Source organism: Falco punctatus, assembly GCF_963210335.1.
Source record: "Falco punctatus genome assembly, chromosome: 13".
In the NCBI taxonomy this organism is placed as follows: Eukaryota; Metazoa; Chordata; class Aves; order Falconiformes; family Falconidae; genus Falco; species Falco punctatus.
Genome location: NC_137593.1, coordinates 20,710,207 through 20,728,891, shown reverse-complemented (window position 1 = coordinate 20,728,891; position 18,685 = coordinate 20,710,207). Strand labels below are relative to the sequence as shown.

Sequence of the window (18,685 nt, the reverse complement as noted above, 5' to 3'; positions counted from 1 at the left end):
GTTGGCTTTGTGGGCTGCAAGCGCACATCACTGGGTCATGTCAAGCTTCTTGTCAACCAACACCCCCAAGTCCTTGTCCTCAGGGCTGCTCTCAGTCCATTCTCTGCCCAGCCTGTGTCTGTGCTTGGGATTGCCCCGACCCGTGTGCAGGACCTTGCACTTGGCTTGTTGAACTTCATGAGGTTTACACAGGCCGAGCTCTCAAGCATGTGAAGCTCCCTCTGGAAGGCAGCCCTTCCTTCAGCATGTCAACCACACCACACACCATGGTGGTGTCCACAAACTTGCTGAGGGTGCACTGAACCCATGTTGCTGACAAAGATGTTAAACAGTGCCAGTACCAGCGCCTGAGGAACACCACTTATCACTGGTCTCCACTTGGACACTAAGCCACTGAGTGCAACTCTTTGAGTGTAACCATGCAGGCAATTCCTTATCCACCAAGTAGTCCATCCATCAAATTCATGTCTCCAGTTTATGCAGTCATGCATAACTGTCATGCAGGACAGTGTCAAATGTTTTGCACAAGTGCAGGTAGATGACATCAGTTGCTCTTCCTTCATCCACCAACACTGCAAACCTATCATTGAAGGCCACCAGATTTGTCAGGCATGATTTGCTCTTAGTGAAGTCATGTTAACTGTCACCAATCACCTCTTTATTTTTCATGTGCCTTCGCATAGTTTTCTAGAGGATCTTGCTGGGCACAGATATAAGACTGACTGGCCTGTACTTTCCCAAGCCTTCCTTATTTCCCTTTTTAAAAATGGGGGTTATGTTTCCCCTTTTCCAGTCAGTGGAAGCTTCACCAGACTGCCATGATTTTTTAAATATGATGGATAGTGGCTTATTCACTTCATCTGCCAGTTCCCTCAAGACCCACAGATGCATCTCATCATGTCACGTAGACTTGTGCACCTTTAAGTTGCTTAGATGGTCTCAAACCTGATCTTTTGCAGTAAGTGGTTCTTCATTCTCCCATTCCCTGCCTTTGCCTTCTGTGACTTCTGTGATCATCATCATCAATGGATGTCCCTAATCAAAGGTGTTCATTTAGAAACAAGTTGTGATTATAATAACCACAGCAACAAACTGCAGATGAGGATGGCACAAATTACTACTTCCCTTCCATCCTCATGTCAGACCAATGCTTGTGATATTGTTGCATGCATCACTAAGCCATAGGAGAGCCCAGCACATCGTAAGACCATGATTATGATAACAGAGCTTATTGAACATACCATATGTGCCTTATAAAAAGAGAGTCTAGTTTCATTAAAGTATTGCTATATGCTGTAGGATTTTTTCTGAAGTTGCATGTCTGCTACGAAAATTACTCCGCCATAGTAGTAAATACATCTTAAAGTAATCAAATGCATTTGTGTAGTCTTCAAAAACAAGATATTCTATCATCTCATCCATAATATAAATATCTGGAATAAATGTGCTATTGGAAAAGGAACTGAACCAAAACCAGATCCCAACGTCTAACCAGTCTGGAAGTTGTGAACCAGGTTTGCACTTCCCAGCAAGCATCTTCCTCTCCAATAAGCCAGGCTGAGGGTATGTGTACATAGCCTTTTGCAGACAGATATGAACAAGCTTTGCCTTCGCCTCAGGCAGCTTCCACACTATTCTTCTGGCATAAGCAGATGCAGTGCCAATAGCAACACCTTGCCCTTCAGGAGCTCTCATCTCCTCAGTGTGAACACTGTAATAGCTGTGGCAGCACAGCTTCTGATCCAGGAATTATGCACACATGGCTGAACCACTTAAGTGCCTGCTTACACATTGCCTACAAACTTGCCTTAAAACTCCTCTGCCAGACACCCCTGCACTCTCAAAAACTCCCATCTTACATTCAGACTTGGCTCTCAGCTCAAGCACATTTCTGAGCAACTAGGGTTAACTGCAGCACATAGGCAGTACACACAGGCACGCTGGCCCTAATCCTGCACTCACTCCTGCTCTGCAGTTAGCTGTAATCCCTCATCCAAGAAGGGAGGTCAGGGCACGTGAGCCTTTTCTTTCAAAGCCAACGGTTCTGGGAACCTTACTTCTAGGTTACTATCATTTCTTTGCATGTCTTTATTCTATACTCACTGCAAGCATGGGTAACAAGGGAGTTTGCTCCACCTTTTTTTTAAAAAAAAAAAAAAAGATTGTCTGCCCTTGTGGCCAATCTTCCTATTCCTCATGTAATATCCCATTTTTATTTGTGCATTCTCTAGGGGTGTACGAGCTGCAATTACTGGGAGCTGAAGGAATCCCTTCTCCCTCAGGCCTCTTATTAATTACTTTCTATTTACTTGGATGTATTTACAATGGTTTTGAAGGCTGATTATTACCAAAATCGTAGTCAATAAGTACCAGTACAGGCATTTGTTTCAGGATATGTAAGCTGTCATGTGATAACTGTATCAAAGTTTTATTGTGTGTGTTAATTATTGTATGCATTGATGCATATTTTTATTTTATGTGTTAATGTTTTATTGTATTTATTAACGCATGTATTATTTCAGGAAATCTTTAAAAATACACAAGTCAACATTAACCCAAAAATATCTATCTTAAGGAGGTCTTGAACCTTTCCCCGACCAAATTTCTGAATGTCACATACAAGGAGGTGCAATCAAAACTTTTGAGGCTTTATTGAAGTAGGGTTTTGTCAAAACTACCAAAATCAAAATCTTAATGTATCCACGTTTCTACACAATTCAGTAGGACCGCTAAGAGAGTTTTCGTAAGCTGCTGGCAGAATATCAAATACCACTTTGTCAGAACATTCCTTCTGAAACAAACCTCCCCATCTTACTGTGGCCTTCACAGCCCAACGGGAACAGTAGATGGTGCTGTTTGATGCGGTCTTCTCCCCTTGCATTTTATCATCACTAAAATTAATACCTTATTCTTAATGCATTTTTACATGTATTGGGGAAAATTAATATCGGGACCTTACTGTTACATCGCCACATTTACTAGTTATGAAATATTTATTCTATAATGATATTTCTTTATTGCTTTCCCGACTTCATTTCAAGGTATATTTCTTAGAATACCTTACTTCCTCAGAAAGTGAGGGTTGTGCATTTATCAGTCAGAACATCATTATCAAATGCATGACAGAAACAATCTTTGTCATAGCTTTTTCATGAGAGGGGCACATCCTCCCAAAACCAATTTATTGGGGAAGGCAGGTCATGCAAAATCCCAGCAAAAATAAACCAAAAATTTCAAGATTTTCAAAACTGCCAAACTGATATAATTTTGCAGAACTCTTAGTACATGAGCCCTGTAGAAAATAAAATTAGTTTAATATCTAAATCTGACAAGCTAATTGCTTGTTAAACCAAGAAAAAACAGAACAGACTTCACTGTGTAAGAGATTCAAGATTGTAATGATGTTGGTTGCAACAAGCTAACGCTTTGTTTGTAATTGAGCGCCATGGGTTTTCTTCCTGCCGTTACAAATGCAGCTCCAATCTCCTGCCTGCTGGACACTGTCCTCCATTCCTGTCACTCTCCCTTGACTGACTTGTTCAACATCACATTCAAGCTTCTTTTTCTCACTTTGAAGTCCTTCACAAAAATATCCTTTTGCTGCCACTTCAATTTATAACTACTTCCCTGACTCTCAATGATTCACCAGTTTTGTTAGCTGAACGAATGTGTCTGTTGTACCCCCCATCTACTCTATGCTTCCTCTGTGCAGCCTACAGAACCCAACACATCTGTAAAGCAACACTTTAGTCTTTTACACACTTCCACCTGTCTCTCCCTGAATAATAAGACTCAGCTAACAAATAAAGAAACAGACAGTGCAGCTGAAATACATCTTTTAAAACTGAGAACATTTGTACTTTATAATACTTACATAAAAAACCTATGAGCTCAAGACGCACATATGCATGAATATATATTCAAAGACATTATTTATCAATGCCAAGGATGTCCAAGATCAGAAAGTTCTTTCCTTTCATTTCCTGAAAGCTAAGACAGAAATCTATTTCCAATTCTCAATGAAGCTTTAGGATGCTTGGGGCTTTGTCCATCACAGCTGAGTTTACACTCCCTAATGACGTGTAACACTCTTATCTGTTTTGTCTCCGAGTGACACATATGAGTACTTGAGTACAACCCAAGCTAAAACTGGGGAAAGTAGACTGAAATACATATTGATACAAATAGGATATTATATTCAGTCAGAAGGCCTGTGTTCTACTGCAAGTATTTTTCATGCAATGTTTGCCTTTCTTCTTTCCCTTACCAGGCTGCCCAGGGAAGTGGTGGAGTTACCTTCCCTGGAGGCATTTAAAAGATGTGTAGACATGGCACTTAGGGACACAGTTCAGTGGTGGACTTGGCAGTGCTGGGTTAACAGTTAAGCTCAATGATCATAAAGGCCTTTTCCAACCTAAGTAATTCTATGATTATAACGCTTCAAGTAGGACTATCCACTGGCTTGAAAACAGGCATACACAAAAGTCTTTACAGGACCAACTACATGGCTTGAACATGTTCTGCATATTGCATGCTACCTGTGCTTCTAAAGTTGTCAAATTGTCAAAAGCAGCTGAAGTTTTAGAAGCAAAACTTCCTTGCATGTCAATGCAGAAAACAAAAATACCTAATTTATATGGTCAAACAAACAAATCAACAATATTGCACAAGTCAACAAGCAAACAAGAACTAAGTCTTGCATGCAGCTTGTTCCAAAAGACAGCCAGGTTTTATTTTCAAAATATGTATTTTTCCACAATCAAAGTTTTCATCTTTTATTTTCCTATCCAAAAAAATGGACATTTGTCAGCCTCCCCACCACTGTTTTCCCTCTCTCTGGCACTACTCAGAACATTTCAGAAGCAAGAGCATTTGGAAGCATTAGTATCAGACCAAGCTAAACTACTCCATTTCCTTCCTTCAGCGCAGGGAAAGGAGATGCTTAAGAGAATAAGAAACCCCACCTCCAAGCTTCTAGCTGCATTCAGATCCTGGAAAGTCTGGGAATAGCTTTTCAAAAGTCCTCCAGCCTGGGAAAAGGAGGAGCAGCATTGCTGCTAAAGCAGCAACCTTCCCATTACTCCAAGAGCTGCCTCAGATGCGGCAACCTAGAAGGTGAGGTGGGGGAGGCTCTGCACAGAGCAGCCTGCACAGCCTCAGCCAACAAGTAGCACGCAGGATCTCTCACAGCCACAGCACAGTGAGAGAAATGCAGCAAAAACAGTGTCAATATTTAGATTGTTGGTGTCAGAAAGCTCCTCAAGCCCTTGCTCCCCTAGGCAGAAGGAACAGTGACCTGCCAGCAGAAAGAAAGGATGTCTTATTTCTCTCAGTCTGTGATGCGAATCAAGATATTTTAATTCCTGCATTCACATGAAACAGCTGATATAAACTTAGGCTGGTTTCAGAGAAATGTTTTTATAGCACAGTCTTAAATGATATTTAATTGCATAAATGGAACAGCAGGAAGGGCAGGTGGAAGCTGTAGTGTAAGGAGAGGAGTGATAGAAGAAAATTGAACAAGGAGATCCTTGTGACTTGCTGCCTGAAGGACAAGGGATGGCCATCCTGTATGTACAGCATAACCACTGAGCTGTGCCCCTGCGAGCCCCTCAGAACCTCAGCAAGGAGTGACTCCTGATCCTTCTGCACCATCAGCCAGATACATGATGCACAGTGGTCTTAAGCATTTAATAGTTCTAGTCTTTTTTAAAACAATGTTTTTCCCCTTGAACTTTTTCATGTCTGATTTATAAGAGGTAACATATTCACCCTCTGAGACAGGGATACATATTTCAACTCACAGCAGCATCTGTGAAGAAGAGTAGGGAAATGCCTCTTCTTCCCAAGGGGGCTCCACTGAAGAGCAAGAGCTTTAAAGGTAAGCCAGGGCTCCAATCTGTTCTCAGGATATACGCTGAATTAGCAAGCAAGGCCTGACACTGTGTCCATTTGTACCAGTTTCTCCTCAGCAGCCCAACAGATTTAGCATTGCAGGCAGCTTGAATCAGAGGGGTTTTTCTACAGCTACCTGGACTACAGCCACTTCAAACCAACAAAATGGCAGGTGACATCTCTGCAGATAACTAAAGAAACATTGACTGCTTCTCCACTACAAGCATTCTGTTTTCATCATCAGCTTGGGCATATTCTTGTTTTGTCTCTCCATGCAAATTCCTCGTGTACCCACTGCCATGCAAAATTTCAATCCCTGAGGATACTGCATGCACGTGAGTTAACCAGCAGCGTGGACATAACTATTCACATGAACTAGAACTCTCCTGTGGTAAATTCTGCCAGGACAGCTCAAGGTATTACACAGGGATTGCTTGCTTCTCCTTGACATCCACTATCCTCTTTCCACAGATTATGGACTGGACGTTCCCTTATGACATGAATGCAGGCTGAGTTCATCCTCCTGTGCTTTGCTAAGGTGGTCTCACTCTTAATGTGAAGACTTGAAAGCTGCCATATTGGAGCAGGCTGCAACTATCCCATACTCTTCAGCCCCTGCAGTTCCTGGGCAGAGATAGTGTCTGTTATCGTGTCATAGGCTCTTGCTGCCTTAAGACGCTGAGCCCAGCCATAAAATCCCCAACACCACCGCAAAACATGAAGCCAATCCTTTCCCTATGTTTTATCCTTGCCTGCTTTTTACTTTACAGCTCCCTTCTGCAAAAAAGCTGGAGCAGACAGACACACAGCCTGACCAAAGGTTTCTCTGTTATTCTGCCTGACGGAAAACACAAGGGTTTTAAAGATTTATGTTTAAATATAAATATATAGATATAGATATATATCTCCAATCCTGCATTGACAGCCTCAGTTTCCTCACTGTGGAGCACTTACTGGGATTTGGTTGGAGTTCTGTCAGACATTTAGGATCCCTTTTCCTGAAATACACCTTCCCCCTCCACAACAGGGAGGCCAGCCTCTCCTCCTTTCATCAAAGCCTGCTCCAGCAAGACTGATCCCTTCTCCTTCCCTAAGTATGTGCCCCTCCTTTTTCTTCTCCCAAACTTCCTTGTTTTTCAAACCCTTACTCAGACAACTCTGCCAATTGCTTATCCCATTTGCTACTCTACTCCCCACTCTTCAGAGCAGGCTTTAACATATTTCCTTTGTTCTTTGCCATCTTCACACACCCTTTAATAAGCCAGGCAGATTTCTTAAAGTTTTAGTGCGTCACGCTAGTCTGCCTACTCCCTACCAGGCACAAACACAACTCCCACGCCTCCTGAGAAATATAAGCTTGGAAAGCTGGACATGCAACCCTGCCACATTTTTGACCGGATCATTTCCCCAGTCCCGCTCACCATGCAGCTGCCTAAAGGCCAGTGCCAAGGGAGGGAGAGAGAGGGACGGCAACAAGAGACCACAGGCAAGAGAGAGAGCAGCTCTGCCCCTGTGGCAGCAGTACCTGATGGTGCTGGCTGAAAGTACTCAGTTAAAACCCTTTCAAACCCAAAGAATGGACAACTAAGCAACCCAAAGGTACATTCACACACCACAGACAAACTCACACATAGCTAAATTCTTCTTTTGCCGTGGTGCTGCAAATCCCGGGTGCTTCTCCTACCTTTCTCAGGGGTGATTACAGACTGCCTCAGACTTTTTGGTCTCAGATGGAAGGAGGTAGTTTCTGTCTTAGCCAAAGTAGCCAGTATGAACAAAGAAAGCTCCACAATTTTTTTAATCTAGTTAGTGAGAAGTAAATAGGAATCAGGTGTACAAGAAGTAAGTGCCTTTGAGTTCTCCCCAGAAAACCATTGAAACTAAGTGGCTGTGACATCTGATCTTTCTAGGGAAGATATATGGTTAAATTTGCGTGTTTTTGCTGGCTTTTCATCTTCTGATGATTACATACCTTCTTCAGAAAGCAAAATGAAGGCCTTGAGTTCTCATCAGCCCCCTGTGCTCTATCACATTCAGGAGCAATACTGCTACACAGACCATTTGGTGGGGCTCCCCTCATTGAACCCAAGTGTCAGTCCTGGGATTTCCTGTAAGCTCATTGCCAGCTGTACTAGTGCCGAGTAACTCAAAGGTGAATTATGCATCGCTTCGCTTTGCTCAGCACAGTTCTGGAGCTGCTAGTGGTGTGGAGCACTTAGGACTGTGTGTGGCACTCCAGCACCTGCAATGTGAAATGCTATAGCAAGCACATGCTGACAGACCCAGCAGCTGGCAGGATAGAGGACAGGAAAAGAGAGTGACAAACTTCTCATTAGGTAAATCTTTAATCTGAATCTAGGAAGATAATTGAAGTACCCAAGACATATTGAGGCTATGAAGCAATCCTACATTATACTTTACAAATTAAGTCCTTCAGCAAGTTAACTGTGAACTGCGTAGCCAGTAATGAATTTGTAACTTCAGTAACTTTTCCTACAAAAGTGCTACAGAGATAAGAATAAAGGAAGAATTTCTGCTTCCACAAAGTACATCAATATTTATAATGGATACCCTGCCTATATTATTCCCAGCAATCCCATTTAGGCATTGTTGGTTTATTAAGTTTCTCTCAACCAACTAGTCGAACAGGAAAATAGCTCTTCTTTCCTTTCAGTCAGAATGTGAATATAGTTTGGTGTGTTTATATGGAGTGCTGCATATGGTTTTCTTTTACCACATTTCAGATGTGCCTTATTCCTTAAGAACATGTGGCAGAGCATAAGCAGCTCTGGGCAGCAGCAGGGAAAGCTCTAATGCTCCACGGACTCCCTCTCTGCAGGACAGGATACAACTACTGACACCTGCCTGCCTCCCAAGAGCTCTATAAGCTAGTATCACTGTCAAGTAATTATCCTAAGAAGGTTTCACACAAGCTGGCATCTGATCCATGTACCCTTTTTGTTGAATGTCTTAGAGGTCATCTATACACCTACAGATTCATGCACCTATAGATCGCTGCAATTTTGCTATCCAGTAGCACCAACGCTTTCTCACATAGAAGTGACTGAACACTGTGAGTCCCAGATGCTAGCTCCTGGTCAGTTAGGATGAAGTTTCTTTGAAATTCTGTCACCACTGTTCACTGCCACCCTCTCTTAGCATACTCCAAGAAGTAAATGCCAGACTGTTCTTTAGAAGAATTAATTGATAATAGGGTACTTTCTACTGCATTGTGTTCATTATAATTGTTCACATTTTTATACCTATGAAGTAGGACCTCATGAGAATCCAGTAGAAACGTGTTAGGAAGTATTCACCTGTGGCAATTAGAATTTCACATTCAGAAAGCATGGATAAATGCTATTTATGAGAATATAGTAAGAATGCTATTTAGCTTACAAATCATGTCTGTAAAAGCCAGGGGAAGCAGAAAATGCAGAAGCTGCATTCTAGTCAAATGCTATATTCAGCCTTTCTCAGACAGGAGGAGAAAGTCACACATCAATATGTACTTAAAGACTGTCATTTTATCCAAATGCACCTGGGAAAATTAAGGTAACAGCAAATTCTATTATATATACATAAGCTACTCACCACCATAAGCAGCTTTTGAATATCAAATTTTTATCCAGGACTAGTTACAACAGTCAACAACAGGGAGAAACCACCCGCATTATTGCGGAAACAAAACTGGCCTGACCTCCCTACATTGCTAAATCTAAGATTGAATTCAATGAACATGGCCAAGATCTCCTTTGCTTTCTTTTGTTCCCAGCTCCTCCCAAAGCATCTCATAAGCACATCCAGAGAAGTATAGGCAAGTTTCAGATGTGGGAAGTACCTGAAGATCCTCTTTCAGTAGCCACATCAACAATTTTCAAATACTGTTAGGCAGTGCCTGTTACAGTTACCCAGAAGCGGCATCAGCATCTGCCAGGGTGTTTGTAGTCTGTTCTTACACAGGCAAGAAGCCAAAAGCAAAACAAACCACCCTCCTAGCACTATAAACTAACCCATGAAAGGAAGAAAAAATGATTGTCAACATTACATAAATAAAGGAGTATTTTCCTCCTGCCAAATTTCAGTTCTGCTAAACAACACAACAACCAATGGATTGAAACTAACATAAAATGAAGATGCAAAAGAATGGAAAACTTGGGTTGTTTTTACTGTATCCTTGTACCACAGAACTTTCCAGAAAAAAAAAAAAATCTCAGATGCTCTTCATCTTGATTCTGCTATACTTGCTGCCACTGTAGCTATGAGAGGGTAAAGACCGTACAGGACAGGTAAGGTTAATAGCAAAGGACTCTTACAACAAAGCTATGTGCTCACTGTAAAGGCATTGAGGGCAAGCTGAAGTTCAACATTAGTAAAGATCCATGAGTTCCTCCTAACTCCCAGAGATCTCTAGTCAGGTAAATGGAAACTTCTACAAAATCGAAGAATAAGCAATGACCTGTTTTAATGAAATACAAGAAGTACTGACCCATACAACATCACTGAATACAAAAAAGCACTGTCATGTGAAAAATTAATTTATGTATGACAAGTGTCTTCAGTGACCCCAAGGAGTCAGGACAGCCGTTGAAAAAACCAATGAGACTGCTCACAGCTCCAGCAGAAAAAGCACCTCACGTGATCCTGTTTCACAGCAAAGAGAAGTTGCACTGCACCTCAGTGTGAGATTAAATGTATCCTATAATTCTCCCAACAAACAAAAAAACTGAGACCTCATGTCCTTTTCAGCTCCAACAAGGGTTTATTGGAAGGCTGCGCAGAATTTTTTTCAGGTAAGCATTTGTGATAACAAAATTGCATAGTATCTGTAGACTTCCACCCAAAACCCAACAAGTCCTCCTCTGTGTGAGTGAAAGGCTACAGCTTCGAAAGATATTGTTCGTGGCCTGACCCTGACCACTCTACTGCTTTCCTCAAGAGACAAGGAAAAAAAAGAATCACCAAACTTGCATGTTCAAACAAGATGACAGGGAACAGGACAAAGAGATACTGAATATTTCTTTTTAGCAAGGGAATCTATATGCTAGCCCATTCATTTCATGGGCATACATGTGCAGTTCCTCTGGCAGCCTGACTAGATTTCACCATTCAAAGATATTCATATCACCGTTACTGAAAATCATAACCAGGAAAGTTCTCCAAACCAAATGATAGTTTAGAAAGCCAACACTGGTTTATTGCAGCGCTAGGTACATGAGGGATCTTTCCTCCTAACATGCACACCAAGCCACTGACCGTACACGTTATATATAGCAAAGTACTTGCATATTCATAGTACACTACATATTCATTTTCATTCACACACAAGACTGGTTACAAGTTTCTTGCTTCTAGTGCAAATTAGTGATTGTAACACCTTATCAGCTTGTCTCCTCTTGCAGCCAGAACTTTTTCACTTGGAGACTTCTTTCTGCATACTTTACATAACTGTTCTTTAATAGAAGTCCTTTCATTCATCAGTTTTGATGACTTGAGTCGGTGGGTACTTGAGCATTTAACAACTCGAGAGGGTGGGTCAGCTTGAACTAAACTTTGTGTACATTCTTGTTTAACTAAATCAGGGCTTGGTAACTGGAGAGCCAACCAGGAGATAGGGTTGAAAAAGGCTGCAATGAGAAGCTCTGCAGTAGAAGACACAGAACAACTGTAAACTACAAGGTATAACAAGATTAATAAAACCTACATTTATCTCTTGTTTTGGTATAATGTAATTTATTACCCTGGGCATATCTCATGTCATGTGAGAATCTCTATGCCTGGGAAGAACGTAGCTGCATGGCACACCACAAGACTGCAAAAGCTGATGAACCGATTAGTCAGAACACAGCTATTTTCTTTTCCCCTGTAGTCTTTTCTCCATTTTTCCCAGACACTTAGCACTGTTACCCATGTCCACACTAGCTTATCTAAGCTCATAATCATATGTTGCAATACCATCAAATACATGGTCTATAGAGTTAGGATGCCTTAGTATGCCTTTCATACAACTACTAAAATATAAAATATTCAGCATCTATTCATGCCTCTGAAAGTTTCTTTCTCCATTCTCGGTGGAGGTAGTTCCCCATGGGCCATGAAAATACACATAGAAGTTTTACATATAACTGCCCATGACACAGGAAAGTGAAGTAATCAAAGCATTCTGATTTTTTTATAATACATATTTTTGGGCACTTAAAAAACCTACCAAAGATCTGGGTTTAGCAAAAATTAATTCACATCATTCACATGGATATTTTTTGTGAAATATACTTTCCCATGTATTTATATATATATATATAAATATATTATATTTTTCCATGATCTGAATTGAAAAATTCAAATAGTTCATATATTTCACCTGCCCTTCCACATGATCTTGCAGTACCCACCTCACTTTCTGAGGTCCAGCTGCTTATAATTTCCAGCAAGTACCCAACAGGGACACTTCCTTTGAAAATTTTGACAGAATTTCCAAAACACATTTCCAGCGAGATCTAGTATATTGTTTTAAATTAAATCTGTGTTTAAACCTATCTAAACCTATACAAACACTTGCAACCATATCATAGCAGCTTAAGAGGGTCTTAATTCAGTTAGATGAGGGCACCCACCCTAACCTAAATGTAACTTAGTTCTTTGTGCCTTCACAAGTTTTCTCTTGTCAGAGAAACCAGTGCTTAAATTCCAGTTGTGAAACACAATGAACCTGTTCTACCTCATCTCATAGTTAAGGAAACAGAGGATATAATGGACAGCTACAAGAGTGGGGTTTTTTGGTGGTGGTAATTTGCTTAGTGACTACAACTACATCAGGTTTGGTTCTCTGTCTAAAACACCAAGGAAAACCCAATCTGCCCAGGCTTACAAGTGAGCGGCCTTTGCCACAACTGCATTGCATCAGTTAAAACCATGTACTATATCATACCACTGCAACTCACTGATGTAGATGGGCCACTGACTTTCAGATCCTCTCTTCAGAAGATTATTGTACCATTCAGCATAGACAGATGCGGGTTTTTTAAGAGAAAACAATTCTTTACCGATAAACTTTGACAAGAGGTGTCCCTAAAATTCTACTGGTGGTTAGGGAAAGGATTTAATCTCTAAAAGCAGGAAGGCTCTGAACTGCTTGTTACATACAAGGGTTTATGATTTTTTTACCCCTTCTGTTAATAATGCAGACTCAAGACATCTCTGAACCACTGAGACAAAAATCATCCGGTTTCCTGTTTTACCATCAAAATTGACACGGGAAAAAACTCTCAGCAGAGCTGCACAAGAATAGCCAGGGTGTGGAGCAAGCTCTTCAAAGCTGTGGTAAAGCTAATGGGATGTCAGAAAGAGCAGTTATTCTTCTGCCTCCAAGGCTGAACCTCAGTGTATGGCAGAACTACGGTATGATATGCAAGCTCATTTTTCAGCCTTGAAGAGCAACGCTTCCCCCATCTCCATAAACTTAATTTAACGTCATACAGAATATGTGTATGAAAATCCTAATAAATGCCTTTAGAAAAGAGTGTATAAAACAGTATCAAATCCTTTTCCAGCCACTTTCTAGAATTTGGGGTTTTGGCTGGGTTTGTTTGTTTTTAAAAGAGTACAGGCAGCTTAGCTACTAGAGCACAATGTAGCCATCCAGCCCAACAAGCAGAATTAACAGCATCCACTCACATCACAGAGTACTGGTAAATAGAATCAACTTGGTTCTGTTATCCACCCTTTGTTCTTCAAATTTCACGTTAAACAACAGTGAAAATCTTCCAGACTTTAATAGCAATGAGGACGCAGTGAAAAATTAACTGCTTCCAAAATCACTGTAATTTTCTGGTTCTACCACACTACAGGAAAATTTTAAACTAAACATTATTTTGGTGGAATTTTTGTACAGGAAGCTTTTTACAAGCATTGTCCAAATCCAAATTTTAGTGAAAACAGAAACACTCCCATTGACTTCCCTCCACTTCAGAACTGATCCTAAGCCTGTCGTTTTCTTCTGCACTGTGAAAAGTCAGACTCTGGATAAAGCTCTCTGCAGCAATGTTTATTCAGCTTGTGTCATGACAGCTTGAGAAAAAATTCCTAGTTACTCCTCCAGTGAGGAAATAACCTGAAAATGGACAGCTCACCAGAGCACCAAATCAAAAAGAAAGATAAGATGAAATATCAGCATTTTACATCTATAAGTTGTCTTCCTAAAGATACTACCATTTTCTCACTCAGCAGAAGTGCTTCCCATAAAAATCAATAAAAGTATCATCACCAGCCTTCAGGGGAACAGTTTAGAATCAGGGTTCTTTAGAAAATCCCATCCTAAACCCTAAAAGAAGCACTGACAGCTTGGGTCGCTAGAAGCTTGAAGGCCATTTGTGAAAAAAGGCCAGCCTCGGTATGTAAATACTTTACAACAGCAGTTGTCTTGTCAAAAGAGGAAACGTAGTTCTCAATTACTCCACTCTTTCCTCTGTTCCTTTCTGAAAATAGCCAGTGGAGCGTGCATCCCACATTCAAATGAGGTTAGCCAAGGTCCAGGATACCTCAGGACTCAAGGTGGCCTCAGATTTCTCTAGCCAAACTGCTTGCAACTCTTCTGCCTAACATGGAGTTTCAAAGCCAGACTAAAATCAGTGATATTGTTACTCTTAGTGTTCTTTCATTTTATAATTTATTAAGTGCTAATACTTTCCCTTCCTCCTTGTACAAAAAGGATTTTATGACCAGTCAAGCACCAAGGACAAGTTTGACCTGTGTGCTGTAATAAATCAGGTGCCAGGAGCAGATGGAGAAGGGTTAGGAAGCATACTAAAGTCATTCCTGAGTTACACCTAAGGTATATGGTCTACTCAAAACATTTTTGACCTAGCACAGGCATTTGTTTTCAAAGCCTGCAACAACAGCAACAACAAAAGGGGAGCAGAGGGGGAGAGAATCTGAGCTGTTCTAAGTCCCATTTAACAAGAATGCACAGGCTCTACGGATTTCCATGGCAAAGATCAGTGAATCTGCATTATTTTTTTATATTTTTTTTGCCAACATCTAAACATAACTGTAAGTCTGATTCTTATTTTCTATATATTGTTCCTGTTGCATTATGGAAAAATTCTGCCAGGACTAAACTCAAACTTTTGTTACAAATTCTGCTGGAATTATATCAGAAGTTATAACTGAGCTTTATAGACGATGGGATTGGTGTGACGGTTTGAACTTAACTTTTCTATTGTGGGCTAAATTTATACAATGTATTTGGTCTCCAGACCATGTTCTTTTTCCTGCATTCATTTACATCTGTCCTATCACCTCTGTAGTCGACCTTGAATATTGTAACTTTGGCATATGATGTTTCTGTGGCTTTTCTTCAAGCCACTACTTCAAAAAGTGTATTTTTTGTGGTATCCAGACCAACACGAGGCAGAACAGGCAAGTCTCCATACTCCCATAAACAAGACAAAGCAAATACTGAACCCAGAGGCTCATGTACCGAAGTCAACAGAAGCCAGATGTGGCTATTCACCTATGACTTTGAAAGTGCTTTTCTTAAGTCGTTTTGACCCTAATAATGACTAACTGGCTTGCATTTGTCATAGATCAGCTTCTAGCAACAAAAACTGTAAAGCAAGTGTATGACAATGACATCCACTTGAGTAGTGCCTGTTCAGCCATCACTAACCAGTCCTTCCACTGTCATTGCACGCAGTTACTGCTCTTCCATTCTTAGTATAGTGTGTTATGATTCAGGTTTATTTTTGCAATGTTTTATATTTTCCACTAACTTAGGACATTTAAACAAAGAGGTTTGCTTGACTTTTGGCCTGAATACTACTTTTGTTTCATTTAAGTTTTTGAAAAAGAGTACATTAGAAAAAAAATCTTTAATGAAAAGAACAAAGGAAAAGAAAATAATTCTCTTTGACATCTGTTCTTTTGACTTCCAGCTAATTAGAAAAGCTGTATTTCTGAGTGTTATTTGTTTGCTGTTGTTTTTCTTAAATATTTTCCATCATTTCCCATAAAGTCCTAGGCTAAAATATCAATTAAAGCATTACAGAATCTGCTTGTTGCTAAGAAGATGGCATTTAATCCTTGAAGGAAAAAAAAAAAATTGCTCTGCTTTTGATATCTGTGCATTGGCATGACAATTAAAAATGATAAAATTTAATGAGATAAAACGTTTTTCTACTATAAATATGCTATTTCCTTTTATGTATTATTGCCTTGACTCTCTTGATCAAGGCCTGTTTTCTGAAACCAGCAAAAGGGTAAAGTCCATGTTTCCAATAGTAGTGTTGATCTTATATGAATAAATGGTTTGATAGTCAGCAATACCTTCTTGCTACCTTAGGATGCACCCTTACTGATATTAAGAGCACTACGTTACAGCATGCCAACAGTGGAAGGGAACTGAAAATGAGTGAAAATAAGCTTCCTAAATAGCTTTATCTAAAATAGGCAATTTAACAACTGGTTTGATTAAAAGACCATCATGATTTCTCCTTTTGCTTCACCAAAAAAGAAATATATTCTTTTATGAATGCATTGGCACATTTTTTCATCACTGTCAGCCTGCAGTTTCCTGTATCTGCTGAGTTTACCACAGAAAGGGCTGGTCATTCCAAGTTTGCCAGCATCTTGCTTTTGTGCTTAAAGAGGTGAGTTGAAAACTCAGGGCACCAAACATACTTTGTTTAAATAAATATAAATTAGCACCAACAACAATAGTACAGGCTTGGAGTTTCTCGAAGGTACTGCTTTGGACAGGACTTTCTGTACTCCCTGAGCTTTTCTGCCAGGGTATCAGCTGTAAAGACGACGGCAATGATATGGAATAACCATCCACAGGACTTGACCTGCTGGCAGCAAAACATAAATGCCACTGTATGGTAAGGTGTGCGTGTGTGTGACACATCATATTCAAAAAAGTCATTCAATAATGAGAACAGGTTGTTCAACTCACTATGTCCCTGATACTACGCAATTTTTTCAGAACACTTGGAGCACCTTTATGCCAGGACAGTGATATTCTTGCTAATGGTGCATGGCTATTAATGGCTAATATTTGCAATTAATTCAAAATAGAATGTTCTCAAAATAGCTCTTTAAAATAACGATTCCTTTCCACATTAAAGATACATATATCTCTGCTGACTGACAGACAGACATTGAGTCTGTAGTGGTTGTTCCTCTTATCTCTGTTTCTTATTGACTTATATCCTAGCTAAGTCACTTACAGGATTTTCTTACAAATGTAAACCACAGTGAAGGCCTAAAATACAAAACTTACTTTTATTGTCTGTCCTTTATTGTTGAGTTTATGAGAGATAAAATAAAAGGCAGCAAATTCAGTGGAGCCATGAAGGAAAGAGACACATCAGTTACACAGATTACATCACTGGCTGATTTCATCTTTCCCAGACCAGAATATGTTCTATTGAGTTTGATGTGCCAGGACCAGAAATTGGGAATCATATCAAGACAAATATTTTAAAAAGCAAGTACATATTGTTGCTCTGAGATAGGATTGTTTAAAATATAAACAGTTATGCAAATAGGAAACATATTGCACGAAATACATGAAATACAATGCACAGTAACCAGCAAAAGTAAAATTGGGCAGTGAGATCCTTACTTGGATCCTCTTGGCCTAGCTACTTTGGCATGATGAAGCTATGCCCTTATTACATGAACTAAAGGTTTGGCCCAGATGCGAGTGCAGATGAGGTGTGACTATTCTTAGGCAGTACTGGAAGCCTATGATGCCCAGTAAAACTGCTGGTCTACATTTGCAGTTTCTTTGGTTCTTTTTTTTTTTTTTTTTCCCCCTCTCTTCACCTTTAATTATGTTTTCTTCTCTCTATTACCAAAAAAATTCCCTTAACTCCAGCTGAAACACAGGCTGTGATCCACAGTTTATCCATACAGCCAGTCAGAACAACAGGACTTATTGTGTTATTGGTAAATTATCCCTGATTTAAAGCAAATGACATTCATGAGAGTTTTTCCAGGAGAGAAGTAAGGTTTTGCAGAGCTGCAAGAAAGTTAGAACTACACAACTATTGTCTCTACCTTTCCTTGGGATGTGGTACTCACTAGTTTATCATGCCAGTGAAAATCTTCCCCAGCAAATGTAGTTCCTGTATGCTCTGTAAATTAAGGAAAGCATCAGCCATTATGGAATGAATGGGAGGAAACTGGGAGAAATTATTGGTCTTTCTTCAACCGCACTTCCCCAGAGCTATGGCCAATGGGCTGAGCACAACACAGAGAACCACCCCAAACAAATATCAATGTTCAAATCTGATTTGACTGGATCTGCACCGAAAGCCCTACAATAGCTGTAATTAAGTCATTGTGCTCATCTTGTGCATTGCCCACCACTGTAGCTGCTGTCACTTGCCAGGCTGAAAGGGAATTCACACGAGTGAGAACTTAGGTTAACCATACTGGGAAGATTTATATCCACATATAACAAAATCATCTCAAGAAGTGAACACAACTTCTCTGACTGCATGAACACTGTGGTAGATATGCATTAAGGGAAATTGACAAATCTATGGCACAAAGCTCTCTTAATTAAGTGGGGGCTATAAAGGAGAAGGCACAAAGATTAGTTAAAGATGAGGCTGTAGCACACAGGTCAGACAAAATTTATCCACCCATCAAGTAGCTGAGATGAGCAACAAACGAACACACGCAGCAATTAAAGTAAATAAAGATGGTCAGTTCAAAGGAGACTTGGATTCATGTTTGTGGAAGAAACCAGAAGCCACAGCCATCAGTTGAACTTGTTAGTTCA

The 18,685-nt window shown here is 40.2% G+C and overlaps 1 long non-coding RNA gene across 1 annotated transcript in view; it reads right to left on the bottom strand.

Annotated features, from left to right (window-relative positions):
• The window catches only part of LOC308072352, a 272,072-nt gene that overhangs the window by 18,982 nt on the left and 234,405 nt on the right, over window positions 1–18,685 (bottom strand). The gene's annotated exons all lie outside the window — the stretch shown is intronic.